Raw genomic sequence first — 16,631 nt, forward strand, 5'->3', positions numbered from 1 at the left:
ACTTAAAAAAATTGTTATTTTCCACTAAGCACATATGCAAATTTTTCTTGTCCCACTTTACACTATGAGGCTCATGGCAATTCTTGAAAATTAATTATGGTACCAGAAAGACTTTAATAACATTTCTGCTAAAAATAAGCTGGAGGCAGAGCAGTGCCCTGAATTCATGATTGCTTACATCTGGTTTCTATTTCTGTGGATTTCATTTGGTTCTCAGAGAGTTCATTCACAGCCATCACAGGTTTAGTTTCCTGTTCTCCGATGGGAGAACTTGTCTTGATGACCCATGTATTTTTCATCTGCATGCTGTACTTTTCTACGTTAGGGGATTTGGAAAGGGATAATGAAAAATACATCAGGTCCAATCCAAAAATCCAAGCAAACTGAAACCTGAACAGCATCTTTCATCACTTGACTTTTTCAGAATCCAGTGGCAAATAACAATGAGGAAATCACTTCATCTAGACGCTTATAAAATGAAGTAGGAGAGAAAAATAGAAGACAGAAAAAGGAAAGGAAGATGGAAAGAAAGGAAGAAAGAATGGAAGAAAGAAGGAATTAAAGGAAGGGCTTCGTCAATAAGAAGCTCCATGCCCACCCCATCATACTGCCTGTTGCCCATAAGACATAGGAAGGTATTTTTTATTTTTCTTTCTAACATGTTAACTTTCAGAACTTTTTTTTTTTTGAAGAAGGGGATGAGCTATACTGGCTGCTGATTGAAAACAATCTCTTAAACTTCTCATACTTCTCACATTTAAGGAAAAAGATGTCATAGAGTCCGACTTCCTGATGATCTGGACCTGGGTGGATTCTAGAGTTCAACTCTAGTTTATAAACCATCTTATCTAATATATTTTTTTTACCATCTAAAATTTCCCAGTTGTCCTCCTCTGTGTATGCAACACCTGTCCCCTTTTGAAATGCCTGTTTTATCTAGATTCCTATCCAGTTTATACTCTAAAGTTTCATGAAAACTATTTTTTTTCACCTTACCATATGATATTCCTAAAATTACTTTCTGTTGATATGCCAGAAATCAAGCCTCCAAAATATCCCAGATGCTATCCACATTCAAAACAATAATTACAAATATCCTTGAGCTCCTATATCGAGGACTGTGATGACTTTGAATAGTATTATTTAATTGACAACAGATTGCGCTCCTTTTTACAGCTACGGTAAATCACAACTAGAAGTGGGATATGAATTCAGTTTTGTCTGACACTACGTTGCCAATCTAGTATGTTGCAGGCTCTGGCTGCCACATTTCACACCCATTGATATGTTAGGGTTGATTTGGCTGACATGACTGGCTAGATAACAGCTGTCTTCTCTCACCATCCATGTGGGTTCCTGAAAGCTATGCACTTAGTTATAGAGGTTGAGAAGAATCATTCCTTGATCAAGGATTATTGAAATGCTGAGTATCCTCACTGGAAAACAAACCATGGAGTGCTCTAACTCTACAGAGCAAAATAAAAGGAAGAGCATCCTCTTTTCTGCTGATTGCATGATCTTATTACCACACTACAGAAATAGTCCAAGAATCAACTTCATCTGATAATCTTATGTCAATATTTATTGAGATTCCACACTATGCCAAGTTCTATTCTTGGAACTTTACAGGAAGCCACAGGCACTGGATTATGCTCTAATGCCCATAAAAGTACCACATCAGGACAGTATTTTCCCCTTTCTCTCAGAAGTACAGTTGAACCTATCCATCTCAGCTTTTTAATTATTTTAATCCTCATCTGTAGATATTTTTCCATTGATTTTTAGAGAGAATGGAAGAAAGGAAAAGACAGAGAAACATTGATGTGAGAGAAACCCATTGATTGGTTGCCTCTTGCATGGGTCCTGATCAGGGCTTGGGCCGGGCTGGAGCCTGCAACCTGCAACCTTGCTATGTGCCCTTGACCAGAATTGAACCTGAGACCCTTTGGTCCACAGGCCGATGCTCTATCCACTTAGCCAGACTGACTAGGGCTCCATCTCAGCTTTTGTTAACGGATACAGCATACTTCTGAACAAGTCATGTTAAAAATATTTAGGGAAATTGTTATCGATTATACTTTCATTTAAGCAATTGATCACTCACTTTGTCTAAGCCCTGCATTTTTTTTTAAAGGACATACACTATGATTGTATTTCTTCCTTTATTGCTTGGGTTACATTTTTTAACTTTTTTGTTGTAAGCTACTTCAAATATTCTTTGAAGTGAGCAGGAAAAAAAAAAATCTGGTGTGCAGTTGAGGTATAGTATCAGAGCTATTTCCAAAGAACAGTCTGTTTATTTTTTTCATTCAGTTATTCAACAGATATTTCTTGAATGAGTACTAGGCTAGATAACTGCTAGGTGCTGGGGTTACACTGATGAGCTAGAATGTACACTCTCTTCAAAACCATGTCTGAAGTTCTGGCCAGCATGCTCAGTGGTTAGAGCATTGGGCTAGTGCACTGAAGGGTTGTAGGTTTGATTCCTGGTCAAGGGTGTGTACCTGGATTGCAGGTTCAATCCCCGGCCCTGTCAGGGCATGTGAGGGAGCCAACCAATTGATGTGTCTCTCTCACATTGATGTTTCTCTTTTCCTCCCTCCCTTCCACTTTCTCTCTAAAAAAAAAAAATCAATGAAAAAAATATCCTCAGGAGACGATTAACAACAACAACAACAAAAACCCAAAACAAAACAAAACTGTGGCTTAATTCTAGTTTACTAAATATTTGACTAACATTTTTTATAAATTAGTGAATTTTGACATACTAAATACTTTACTAATGTCATTTTAGTCTGTCTCCACCCCCTGGAATGAATGCAAATTCTGTAAAGGCCAAGATTTTTGTCTTTTTTTGTTGTACCTCCAGAACCTAGAGCAGTGCTTGGCACGTGGTAGAAAGATAAATATCTTGAAGAATGAAAGAACTAAGGAAGATTAAAAGGTACAAACACTCTCTCTTAATATACATCCTAGTACATGTACACATATGCATATTTCTTTGATAAGACAGATTCCTACCCCGAGTTGGCAATTTTCTTCATGATTGCCACACACTTATTATTCTGTTATATCAATACACTAAAGGATTACTGATAAATGGAAATAATGTCAGTTTAAACATGATAATCTTTTAAAATATCATATGTAATAATAAGTTAGACTTGCCCAGAAATGAATTATTTTTATTATCAAAGGCAGGTCCTATTTTCATTCCTGTGTGCTTTCATTTTACCTCCCAATCTATAACACAACTTGAATAGGCCCTATTATCAGATCATGCAGCCAAAGTAGAGAATGTTATTTTACCACACCCCAGTAAGAATTCCTGCTAATGGGAAAGGCTGGCTATTATGCTTTAGGTGGTTCCATTATAGCCAAATTGTTAATCAAAGCTTTGTGTATGTTGAATTTCTCTTTTTTTCCAATAAGTACATTTTATTGTCATGGCAGATGAGTTGGGCAGAATAATATCATACCTGAGTCAGTTCCCCACCCCTTTCCCTGACTGCCACATTCAATTGTATAATAATGCCTATGAATGCATTTTTCAGTTATTTTTTTGAAACCACATTTTCCCCTCAAATGACCTGTTGTAGCTGTGGTTTAAGTGTTACATTTTCCTTACAATAGCTCTGAGCAATAGTCTTCTACTTCACCATGGAGTTATGAGCTTAATATATTTGCAATGTTAATTCAAAAGAATGCAGAGATATATTAAAAACCAAAAATAAATCTGATCTAAAAATCCCTTCTCTTATAATCCTATATATTACCTTTTATTGCAGTTCAAGACACCCGTGACTGCATGAAATCTATTGAGTTCTTTTTCATTTCTTTCAAGAAAGGCTATTGCAGAGCCCAATAGGTTAAAACTTAAAATGCAAGCAACATTATATTGCCTATTAAAAACACATCATTGGATAGGACTTGAAAGTCATAGTTGCTGTCTTGTTTAGTCATCATAGATCTTGGCCTAGAGTTCTTGGCAGGAAGAGTGTTTGAATGGGGCCTATCTCAAGCTCTAATAGAAGCTTCTGGAAGAATAAAAGTTGGCAACATTTTTGGCAGAGGGCCAAGGGTAGTGGAAACTACTTTCATGTTATAAACTGGAGATCATGGAGCAGCATGACCTTAAAAGTTGCTTTTTAAAGGGACATCAGACCACCCTGTGTTTAACAGTGTGTCATGCTCTTGATTTAAAAGGTGAAGTTCAAATAATTAGAGCATTAGTGAATATATAAATAGTGAAAATCAGGGGAAAGTTGAGTGCTTTAACAGTTTCAACAGGAGACCATTCCCTGGTGTCATTCAGCTAGCCTTCAGCACATTGTACTTTCCAAGTCTCTTTGGGAATATTACTCATTCACTAGGTTCTCAGAAATGCTCCACAAAGAAGCACCATTGTTAAATTAAAGCAAAGAGAAGGTAACGCCCTAGGCTCCATATAAAGGATGTAATGCCTGAATTGCAATCTGTTGGCTTCCAATATTTGCTACATTTGTTTAGGTAGTGAAGACTATACTTATGCATACTTTGTCATGAATATATAGTGGCAATGTGCATAGTGGAAAGAATGAGTCACAACCTAGATTTCAGTCCAGACTCTTCCTTTTTCCAGCTAATTTTATAAACTTTAAAAAGGTACAGAGCTTCTCAGAGGCAGAGTTTGTTTAGTTGTGAAATGGGGATAGCATTAGCACATACTTCACGGGACTGTCATGGGATCAAATGAAATAATACAGGTGAAGTTACTTTATAAGCTGCAAAGCCTTATTGAGATATTTCATTAAATGCATATATTACATTTGACATTATTCTATATAGAAGTACATAGCTCTCAACCTAAATTATTCCCTCCTTGGGCATTCAGAGAGCATGTGATAGCACGTTGGGACAATTAGACAATGAAAATGATCTTAAGATTGAGAATTTTTGTTCGGCTTTCTACTCTCTCAATATTTTGCTTTCTTTTTCTGATAAATATTAGAATTCTGTAAATCAGTTCAGGAAATACTATCCTCTTGATTCTCAGCATGAATTCCATACTGAATATCTTTTAAAGAAGGAATTAGTAACAGGGGTTGGTCATTTTCACTAGCTGCTATGACCTAAGTATCTTTGTCTGGATAGCTATGTTAGCTGTGGCTATTACAATCTCCATGGCATCCTATGAATCAGCAATGTTCTTTTTTTTAGGGAGAGTCAGTTTGACCCTTTGGGTAATCATGGTGTCTAAGAATTTTTCAGACATAACAACAAACTTTGAGGCTGACATCAGAATAGAGAGATAAGAATTGAAAATTAAGAAAGACCCACCAAAGGGCACGCAGCAGTATATTCAGCAAATACACTGCCATAAGAAAAGGGGGAAACCTAAACTTTTAAACTGGGGAGATTAAAGAAGAGAACAGGGTACTAAAGAGAAAAGGGGGAAAGTTTCAATTTACACAGAGAATTTCATTTAAACTATTTGTGTTACATGTGTCTGGACATGCTGAAATTTTCATATTCCCCCCTAAGGGGGTTTTCAGCCCACTCATTTTCAGTAAGGATCCATCTGATGGGAAGAGCTAGAAGGACATGGATTGATAAGTTCCGATCAAAGTCTGAATTTCTCCACATACTGCTTGTCTGAATTAGGGACTGTAATTTTTCCTCACCTAAGCCTGTACCTTAAAGAGCATTGAAATTTCTGCTTGAAAGTTCCTGCTTCTGGGTGATATGTGTGATTGGGGTCCCAGAGAGGAAAGTAGCCTAAAGTCAGAGGAACTTTGCTGATGCACACAGGTTGGATATGGACCACACTTAACTTGGAGTCTGAACTCTGTCATAAAGGTTTCTGTTAGGCCTGGAAAGAATTTGTGAGATTAACAATTCAAGTCATTATTTATTTGCTGAATTGATTCTGTGAAGTTATGTCCATAGGACATATAAATATGAAAAAGACACTATCTATTCCCTGTGTGTGTTGGAGGTGGGGAGGAGGGGATTAGAACTGTATAAAAATCATATGCCATGTTATTTCTTCAATAAGAAGGAAAGGACATCCAACAGCCTCGACCATGCCATCCTTTGATGGCATCAGGCTTCTTATGGAGCAGAAAAGAGCCCATTGCTGTAGCACAATAATGCTTATTCCAAAAGAGGAGGGCAGATATGAGTATCCTTTCATCAGTAATGATTAGAGTGTACCCTCTCCAAGAAAAATTCATATTTTAGAAATCACTTATTTAGTAGATACTGTTGGTTACTTAATGTCATTTTTCAAACATTCGTTCTCCTTCCAAATAGGATCCAGATTTTGTTCAGGCAACTACCCTTCTCTGTGTGACCACATTCTGTGAGGGTAGGCAGGTCCCACCCCTGACCCTCATCCCTGAAGGTGGGTCCTGGATGATCCAAACCAATCATGGAGATCTTATCCCTTTGCCAGTGATTGAGTAGGTATAGACATGTGATCTAATTCTATTCAATAAAGTCTTTAAAAAAATCTTTATTTTTGAAAGTATTACATATGCCCTCTCCCCCCCTCCTGCCATTGGCCTCTTCTAGCCCACTCCCACCCCAAAACCTAGGCCTTCATCACTCTATTGTCTGTGTCCATGGGTTACTCATATATGCATACAAGTTCTTTGGTTGATCTCTTCCCACTCACCCACCCTCCCCAGCCTTCCTTCTGAGATTCAACAGTCTGTTCCATGCCTCTTTGTCTCTAGATCTATTTTGTTCATCCATTTATTTTATTTTAAAGTGCCTTCCCTAGTGTGAAACAGTGAAAGTCCAAAGAAGCTAAAATTACATCTTTTGCTTCTCCCTTCTAAGACTGCTTATTATAACCCCTCAGTAAAGTACTTTGAATATGCGTCATAGTCTTATGTGTTAGGCTGGTAAAAACTGTAGGACAGGTGGCTAGGGGTTGAGGTATTTGCTCCATTTTATGGTCTTTTAGTTACCACTTGCCAATTTTCCATTGGATGGACTATAAGATAAATAAGCAATGGAGAGTGAACCATACCCTGGGAGAGATATAACACATTTCATTTTTAAGGCATTTTTTTCTAACATATATACCTCTCTAACACTTGCTCTTGGCCAAGTGGCAGTCATGAATCAGTTGTCTTTGCCTGTTCACATGCATCAACACCCATAGATTTGGCTCTAGTGGCTTAGAAGAAATTCCTAGAGACAATAGTGGAGTTCTCTTTCAGAAAAGCTGCATCACTAACAGTCCTGATGGCACAAAGAATGGTATTATGTGCCCAAACATGGACATGGCTGATTCTGAGTTTGGAAGTCATTCAGAAAAGTCAGGCTGTGAATGTGAATAACTTAACAATATGTTTTGTGAAAAAAACACACATATGTATATATGTCTAACAAGTTTTTCAATAAGGATAAAATAAAAATTCTAAGTTATAAGAACACGATGCATCATAACTTCATTAGCAGCATTAAAAATTATTTTGGAGGTATGTGAAATAATGGTGCATTTTAGTTGATAATTTCTTAGTTTCAATGAAAGATGGTGACTCCTAACTCAGATCCTGTTGTTACTGAAGAACCAGTTGCTTCTTCTATACTTGTCAGAAGATTTCTTCCTTTGAGCACAGTCACCTCTCATGTTGCTCTCTTTTTGAATTCTTGCATCAAGTGAATACTCCTGACTGGCTAGATCCAGTCACATGACTCCTTCCTGGTTATAAAGGAATCTAGGGGTGTGATTTCTAATTTCTGAGGTGGGGAGTTGAAACTCAGGGTATAACAATATCCCAAGTTGTAGAAAATTAGCCATACTTCAATAAGGAGGTGATATTTGAGATAGACTTCAAAGGTTAGGTGCTGTCTTTAACAAGTAGAGATGAGTGGGAAGATATTCTTTGCAGAAAAATTAGTATAGATTCAGGAAAACATTGCCTATGGGGAAAGGGGAAGAGAGCTGCACATTTGTGGGGATTATAGGAAAGGTACACTGGAGAGAGGTAGTAGGAGGTCTTAGGTTTCAGGTTTAGAAGTTTGTGTGTATTTCAGGGCCATATGGAACTATTTGCAAGGGGAAATGGATGATGCTGTGGTTACTTTAGTTTTCAATAATCAATGGACTCCAACATACTCCCAGAAGGACAAGATTGGTTCTTGTACATTGGGAATTTATAAGTGATCTTCATTCAATCTTATTTTTACTTTGCAAATAGATTTTCTAAGGTACTAAAAATATATATACTTAATTAGATAGCTCAGCTTCTGGGCAACTTGATTTAATGCTCGCATTATCTGATTACTTTCTAAAACAGTCATTGTGGGATTTGGTATGGATATGGGTTCTATCCTTTATGCATTCCTCTATCCCTTTCCCGCCCCCCACCCCCGTTAGCAAGAGAATTTGAGGTGGTTTGAGGTTTGGAAGAAAAGTTGAAAGACACATACATGCTCCAGCATGCCAGTCTTCAGTATTGAATAGTGTTGACATAACAATTTTACCCTTTTCTCTTTGTTCTTTTCTCCCTTGGACTTCAAACCATACTTCTTATTTCGTGCTATAAAAACTGTTAAGTAAAGCACCATTGTGATAGATGAGTGTAGGTAAAGAGTTATATCCAAGCTTAAAAGGATTGAATCCAGTGTTTTCAAGAAGAGCTGCCTCCTATATTCTCATTACCAGCTTAGCTCTCCATGAAGGATGCACTGGGAGAAGTAGTGAATCACAAGGTATTTATTATCAATAACAAATCAGTTGGTTGATGTTTCTGTAGCTATTTATGATTTTTTTCTGCTCATATTTTCAAAAAACAAGCCACTACACATTAAATTTATTATGTTCATTATTCCTTTTTTAAATATGCCTCTAATGACAACTACTAAGTTTGAGACTATGTCATGAACAGCTGATATGATTAGCAATCACTACGCCATGCAGTGTTATTTTGTTCTTTAGTTTTGCTGCTACTTCCAATGGCTGTTGCTATTTGCAAATGACATCTTAGTTTCATGATCTGCCTGATTCATTTGCTCCCAGGTCATTCACTGTATCAGTTGGCTTTTACTACAGACAAATCACCTAAAACATAGAGACTTAAAACAACAACCATTTATTATTTCTTATGAGCTATGAGTCAGTTCGGTGCTTCTGTTGATCTGAGACAGGTGAGTAGCGAGGCTCACTCAGGTCTGTGGTCAGCTAGTGATTTGATTGGGGGTTGTGAGTGAAGATGACCTTCTTTCTGTGCTGGTGGTTGCCTCACTGTGGTGGGGAAGATGGGGATGACTGGATCACATACCTCTCACCATCCAGTCTGAATGCTACAAGGCCTATGGAGGCCCAGGTGCAGAACTCTCATGTAACTCCCTTCATTTTCTATCTATCATGGAAAGTCACGAGGCCAGTCCAAATTCAAGGGGTGGGGAAATAGTGATTTCACCTCCTAATGGAGGAACTACCAAGTGTTCTGGCCATTTTTGCCTTCTATCATACCCATTTTCTCTCAAGGGAAAGTGACTGACTGGTATGTCTTTCCCTATAGTTTTGCATTGCACAATCTATGCTATGCAGGGATTTTTTTTCTTTACTCATCTTGCTTATAGCAGATTCTCTTTGGTTAAAGATAAGAAATTTTGCTCTCTTGCCTTCTCCTTAAACACTCAAACTAAGCCAGTCAGTGTGGGTAGCTAAAAGACCACTAAGCCTTTGGTTTTATTGTGGTATGTCAAGAGGCAATTGGGAGAGTTGATGCAGGTAAAGCCTCTGCCACAGTTTTAAAAGTTATGCTTTGAGCAAGATCACCTAGTTGAAATGGAGTGTCGTCCCATACACCAAAAGTTTGTGGGTTAAATTTCCTGTCAGGGTGGTGCAGGAGGCAACAGATTGATCTTTCTTTCTCACCTCTCTCTCTCTCTCTTTCTCTCTCTCTCTCTCTCTCTCTCTCTCTCTCTCTCTCTCTCTCCCTCTCCCTCTCCCTCTCCCTCTCCCTCTCCCTCTCCCTCTCCCTCTCTCTCTCATTCTCCCTAAAAACAACAATGAAAACGTATCCTCAGGTGAGGATTAAAAATAATAAATAAAAAACTCTTTCCATCTTTGTCATAAGATGTCATGGGGATCCAATGGTATAATCCCCATGAAATCTTTGAAAAACTATAAAGTATAATAGTTGCTATTCAGTTGCTATTTTAACACTGTTTAATACTAACAGACAGCTTTTATTTTATAATTTCCCAGTAATAACTGTACCATTTGCCACTTTAAGGATCACTCATCATGACTAATGAAAGTATTCAGGAAGAAAAAAAGTATTCCAGAAGATAATATGATGTGTTTATTGCAATGATGCAACCAAAAAACTATTTGCTCAGCTACTATTGTATATTTAGCACTGTTCTAGACACTGTGGGAAATAAAAGTGTTAGATGGACATCACCCTTGTCTTTAAGCAGTTTAACAACCTAGTTAGGAAAATGAAGCTATTACATACAAGACAACTAGCAAAGAATAAAATAGTAATCATTTAAGTAATAGTCTTAAAGCCCAACTGAAGTTCAGAGAAGAGGAAGATCCTGGAGGTGCGAGTGTTCTTGGAAAAAGTGGGCCCTCAGAAAGTTAGGAGGAGCTGGCTAACTGGAGAGGAGCAAAGAAACTGCAATTGCTAATGGCTATTCTGTTGGTACCATCTTGCTTTTTAGGCTCTCCCAAACTACACGGGTCTTCCTGACTTAGTTGTCAATCATTAGGCAGTATGTGTGTCAATCATTAGGCGTTGTTCTGTCTCTATCCTGAAAAGAAATTTCTTCCTACATGTAAGGTTTCATTGGTGCATGCTTGTGCATGACCTTGGCCCCTTTTAAATTACAGACTGTTTTATAGACTCTTTACAGCCAGCATAATTTCTGACAGGAGGATATCTCTGATCTTGATGATAATCATCAGAAATCTATACTTTTTATTATGCTTTCAGAAGATGTGCAGGTACTAAATACATTCATCCAGAGATACACATCAATCAGCAACCAAATTAATTGACATCCTCATTTCATAGTGCTTCTTTTTCTTTCAACAGTTCCTTAATGCACTGTTTCTCAAAGTGTGGTCTGTGGGCCACCTACACCAGAATCCACTGGGTGTGCTGGTTAAACATTAGGTTTCAGAAGCCCATCACAGGACTCTGAATCAGAATCTTGGAGAGGGCTCAAAATTCCACATTTTTATGAGCTCCCCAGATGATCTTTTGTACATCAGTGTTTAACAATCATGCCTAATGCTTGCTGATTATGAACATCGTGATGCCACCGCCCGCCCCTTCCCGCCCACCTTCCAATCAAACCATATCTCTGACATTGGAACGTAGGCATCAGTGTTTTCAAACCTTCAAGGTCCTTCCAATGTGCAGCCAAGGTTGATGATCATTAACTTACTTTCCAAGCTTTAATGTGCACAAAAACCAATGAGGGATCTTCTTAAAATGTGATTCTGATTTAGAAAGCCTATTGTAAGGCCTTGAATTCTGCATATCTAATATGTTTCAGAGAAGATGCAGATGCTGCTGGACTGCAATTTGAGTAGCAATTGCTTAGAGAAAAATAAAATACATTAATTGTTCAATTGCCCCATTCTTCATTGGCACAGTATTCTGCATGACTTAAATACAATCAAATTAATCCCTTATTAACTAATAGAAGACATAGCAAAAACTCTGTTCTGAAGGATCCTTTAGTTAGCTTCCCATAAAAATAGTATTTCTTTCAAACGTCACACACTGGCCAATGAACCGTGCAGCTCTACTCTGACCTCCTCTCTGACCTCTCCTTCTAAACTAGCCTTCTTTCTGTACCTCACACATGCCAGCACATTCTTGCTCAAGGCCTTTGCCTTGTGGTTTCTGGCAGGCTCTTCTCCCAGTTCATTCCAAGGTTGGCCCTCTCTGTTCTTTTAGAACTAAGCTTCAATGTTGTCTCTTTGGAGGAGACTTCTCTGACTTCCTCCATCCCATCCCACACATACATTCTCTATTACAGCATCATGTTTTGTGTTCTTCATAGAATTTACTGTCTGAAATTCCCATTGATTTATTCCTTTCATTTTTTAATTTATCTATCTCTCCATTCCACCAGCACTACCATGTAGGCCACATAAGGGTAAAGGCTTGGTTTATATTGTTCATGGCTAGAAGCCTAGTGCCTACAATAATGGCTGTTATACTGATATACGGTGCTTGATCAATAACTATTGTTTAAAGAATGAGTGGTGTATATAAAATCACCTGGTGGAGAGGAATCAGAGTCTGTTGGGTGTTTGCTTAAAATGCTACTTTTGGGACTCTGACCTTAGAATACTTGTTTCAGTAGTTTCACGATGAGCTCCAAAGGCTTTAGATTGAAACACAAAGTCTTAAAGTGTGTGTTCCTTTTTTGATTGAGTGAATTTTCTTGAATAATAGCTATGGAGCAGCCATAGCTATTAGAATTCCTTAATTCTCTTAGAAAGGGACTATTCACAAATACAGACTACTAGAGGCCCTGTGCACAAATTCATGCATGAGTGGGGTTCCTCGGCCTGACTGGTGATGGGGGCCAATTGAGGGGCAGGCCGACCAGGGGGAGGGATCACGGGAGGTTGGCTGGCCGGGAGAGGTTGGCTGTGGGAGTGCACTGACCACCAGGGGGCAATGCACGTCATGGTAACTGGTCGACTGGTCGTTCGGTCATTTGGTCACTTAGGCTTTTATATATAGACTAGAGGCCCGGTGCATAAAATCTGTGCACTGGCAGGGGGTGGGGGGTGGTCCCTCAGCCTGACCTGTGCCCTCTCACAGCCTGGGACCCCTTGGGAGATAACCACCTGCTGGCTTAGGCCCACTCCCCGGGTGGCAGATGGCAGGCCCAGATGGTGGCGGGGTGGGTGGCGGATCGTGCTGTCCCGCCCCGCCACCCTAGGCCACACATGGGAGGCCCGGATGGCGGCGGGCAGCCGGTGGCTTGCACTGTGCCGTCCTGCCTGCAGTATGCAAATTTAACGGCCATCTTTGTTGGGTTAATTTGTATACTCTTCTGATTGGCTGATGGGCGTAGTGAAGGTACAGCCAATTAGCATCTTTGTCTCTTATTAGTGTAGATAGATAGATATTTCACTTTGATTATAAACTAGAGTGGATCTTGATGCTCCCAAACCATAACTGTCACATCAGCCTGTACCTCTGATCTACTGAAACAATATCTCTAGGTATCAGTTCCAGTAATCTTCATTTATTAAGAGATCTCCAGATGCTTCTGATAAGTATTCAATTTTATGCAGCACCAGAGTGTGAGGGACTCATTATTAGACCAGATGGGACATGAAGCAAACATTAATATTAATTCTCCAAATGCATATACATAAAAGCCTATGAATAACATGCTCTATCTGATAGAAACGCTTTCAGGGCAACCAAAAACAAAAATGTGATTAGCAGATTAAACCATAGGCGGTTTTTTCCTCTCTCATAACAACAAATTTGATGTTAGGTGTTTTCTGGCACTGGCTCAGTAGCTCTGCAGCACCATCAAGCATTCAGATGGTTCCTACTTTACCTCCCGCCATCTTCACAGGCTTGTTTTCCTCCTCATGCTTGTAACTCTGCATAAGGTCAACACAGCTTCCGGTATCACATTCACATTCAAAACAAGATGAATCATTTTTTCTTTTTGTCTAGAAAGAAAAATCTCTTCCAGGAGTTTTCTCAGAAGACTCCTTATTTTCTCTAGGCTAGAACTTGGCATTGTACCCTAGCAGCAAAGAAGTCTGGAGATGTGAGTAAATAGCTCTCCAGAACATAATGGGAGGTGGCTAGTGAGAAGGGGATTGGGAAAGGTTTTTAAGTAGCCAAAGAACAGCACCTGCCACACATGCCTGTTGTCGGAACACTGTTCAGCCCAAGATGATGTCCCAGAGGAAGAATTTCACCCTTTTTCACTCTATTTTTTCTATGCTTTTCTAGGCTGATATTTCTATTTGCCTAGAAAATTTTCCCCAACTGACTGATTCCCACTTCCAAATAATATTTTTAGTTGAGAAATAATTGACATATTACATTATATTAGTTTCAGGTGTACAACATAATTATTTGATAGTTGTATATATTGCAAAATGATCACTACTATAAGTCTAATTAACACCCATCACCTAATATAGTTAAAATTTTTGTGTGTGATGAAAACTGTTAAAATCTATTCTCTTAGAAACTTTCAAATATACAATGTAGTATTATTAACTACTAGAGGCCCGATGCATGAAATTCATGCAAGAGTAGGCCTTCCTTCCCCTGGCTGCTGGCACCAGATTCCCTCTGGCACCAGGGACTGGACTTCCCTCGCTGCCCCGGCTTCACCCAGAAAAACGTCTGATCTAATTAGCATATTATGATTTTATTATTATAGCTAGTCTCCATGCTGCACATTATATCCCTAGGGCTCATTTATTTTAAACTATAAGTTTGTACCTTTGACTCCCTTGAACCGTTTCACTCCCTTCCCCTCCACCTAGTCCCCTGCCTCTGGCAACCACTAATCTGTTTTCTGTATCTATGAGGGTTTTTTGTTTGTTTGTTTGCTCATTTAAAGATTCCATATGTAAGTGAGATCATACAGTATTTGCTTTTCTATGACTTATTTCACGTAGCATAATGCCCCCAAGCTTCATTCATGTTGCAGAAGTAGCAAGATGCCCTTCTTTTTATGGCTGGGTAATATTCCATTGTATATATAAGCATCACATTTTCTTTTTTAAATGTTTTGAGGTTTTTTTTTAATTACAGTGAACATTCAATATTATTTTAATTTCAAGTGTACAGCATAGTAGTTAGACATTTATACAACATACAAAGTAATCCCCCTGATGTTTTACACCCCCTACCACTATATATAGTAATTACAATACTAGAGGCCTGTTGCATGAAGAGATTCGTGCAATAGGCCTTCCCTTCCTTTGGCTGCTGGCACCAGCTTTCCTCTGGCACCCAGGACCCAGGCCTTCACTCTGGCTGGGCTCTAGCCAGAGTTCCCCCCTCAGCCGTCAGGCCTCACGGCTCCGCTGATCCCAGGGGTGTGAGGCCTTGCCACTCTGCTTGGCACCGGGACCGTGAGGCCTCGAGGCTCCGCTGATCCCAGGGGCATGAGGCCTTGCTGCTCGGCAGGCTTCGGGTACATTTGGCTTCGCTCCACCACTTGGAGCCTAGTATGCAAATTAACTGCCATCTTTGTTGGCAGTTAATTTGCATATCACCCTGATAAGCCAATGGGAAGCGTAGTGATGGTAAGGTCAAGTGCCCTTTTTGTCTTTTATTATGTAGGACTAGAGGCCCGGTGCACAAAAATTTGTGCACTCGGGGGGAGGGGGTCCCTCAGCCCAGCCTGTGCCCTCTCGCAGTCTGGGACCCCTCTGGAGATAATGACCTGCTGACTTAGGCCCGCTCCCAGGTGGCAGAGGGCAGGCCCAATCCCTAGGTGCAGCCCCTGGTCGGGCTCAGAGCAGGGCTGATTGGGGAGTTGGGGCGCTGCCCCCTGTCATGCACAGAGCAGGGCGGATTGGGAGGTTGCAATGCCACCCTCAGTCACGCTCAGGGTAGGGCTGATTGGGGGGTTGGGGCACCGCCCCCTGTCACACTCAAGGCAGGGTCGATGGGGAGGTTGTGGCGCCACACCCTGTCATGCACAGAGCAGGGCCAATCAGGGGGATTGGGGCTCTGTACCCTGTCACGCACAGAGCAGGGCCAATAAGGGGGTTGGGGCACTGCCCCCTGTCATGCACAGAGCAGGGCCCATCGGGGGGTTGGGGCTCCGTACCCTGTCACGCACAGAGCATGGTCAATCAGGGGGTTGGGGCACCGCCCTCTATCACCCACAGAGCAGGGCTGATCAGGGGGTTGGGGCGCCGCCACTCTCACACTCAGGGCAGGGCCGATGGGGAGGTTATGGCTCTACCCTGTCACACACAGAGCAGGGCCCATTGGGGGGGAGGTTGGGTTGGGGTGCCGCACCCTGTCACACACAGCAGAGCCGATCAGGGGGTTGGGGTGCCACACCCTGTCACACACAGAGCCACAGGGCAATCAGGGGGTTGGGGAGCTCCCCCCTATCAGGCACAGAGCAGGGTGGATAGGGAGGTTGTGGCCCCGCCCCCTGTCACACACAGAGCCACAGGGCGATTAGGGGGTTTGGGCGCTGCCCCCTGTCATGCTGATCCCGGTGCCGGGAGGCCTCGTGGCTCCACTGATCCTGGTGCTGGGAGGCATATTGCCCTTTTACTATATAGGATAGAGGCCTGGTGCACGGGTGGGGGCCGGCTGTTTTGCCTTGAAGGGTGTCCTGGATCAGGGTGGGGGTCCCCACTGGGGTGCCTGGCCAGCCTGGGAGGGGATGATGGCTGTTTGCAGCTGGTCACACACCCTTCAGGGTGGGGGTCCCCACTGGGGTGCCTGGCCATTCTGGGTGAGGGGCTGACGGCTGTTTTCAGGCTGGTGGGTGACTGAAGCTCCCAACTGCTCCTTTTTTTCTTTTTTTTCTTTATTCTGGGCCAGCTTTAGCTCTGGCTCCAGCTCTGAGGCCTCTGCTGCTGAAAGCAGGTATCTGGTTTGTTTGGGTTCTATAATCGAAACACTGTATCAACTCCA

The sequence above is a fragment of the Myotis daubentonii genome, chromosome 2 (genome assembly GCF_963259705.1).
Source record: "Myotis daubentonii chromosome 2, mMyoDau2.1, whole genome shotgun sequence".
NCBI lineage: Eukaryota > Metazoa > Chordata > Mammalia > Chiroptera > Vespertilionidae > Myotis > Myotis daubentonii.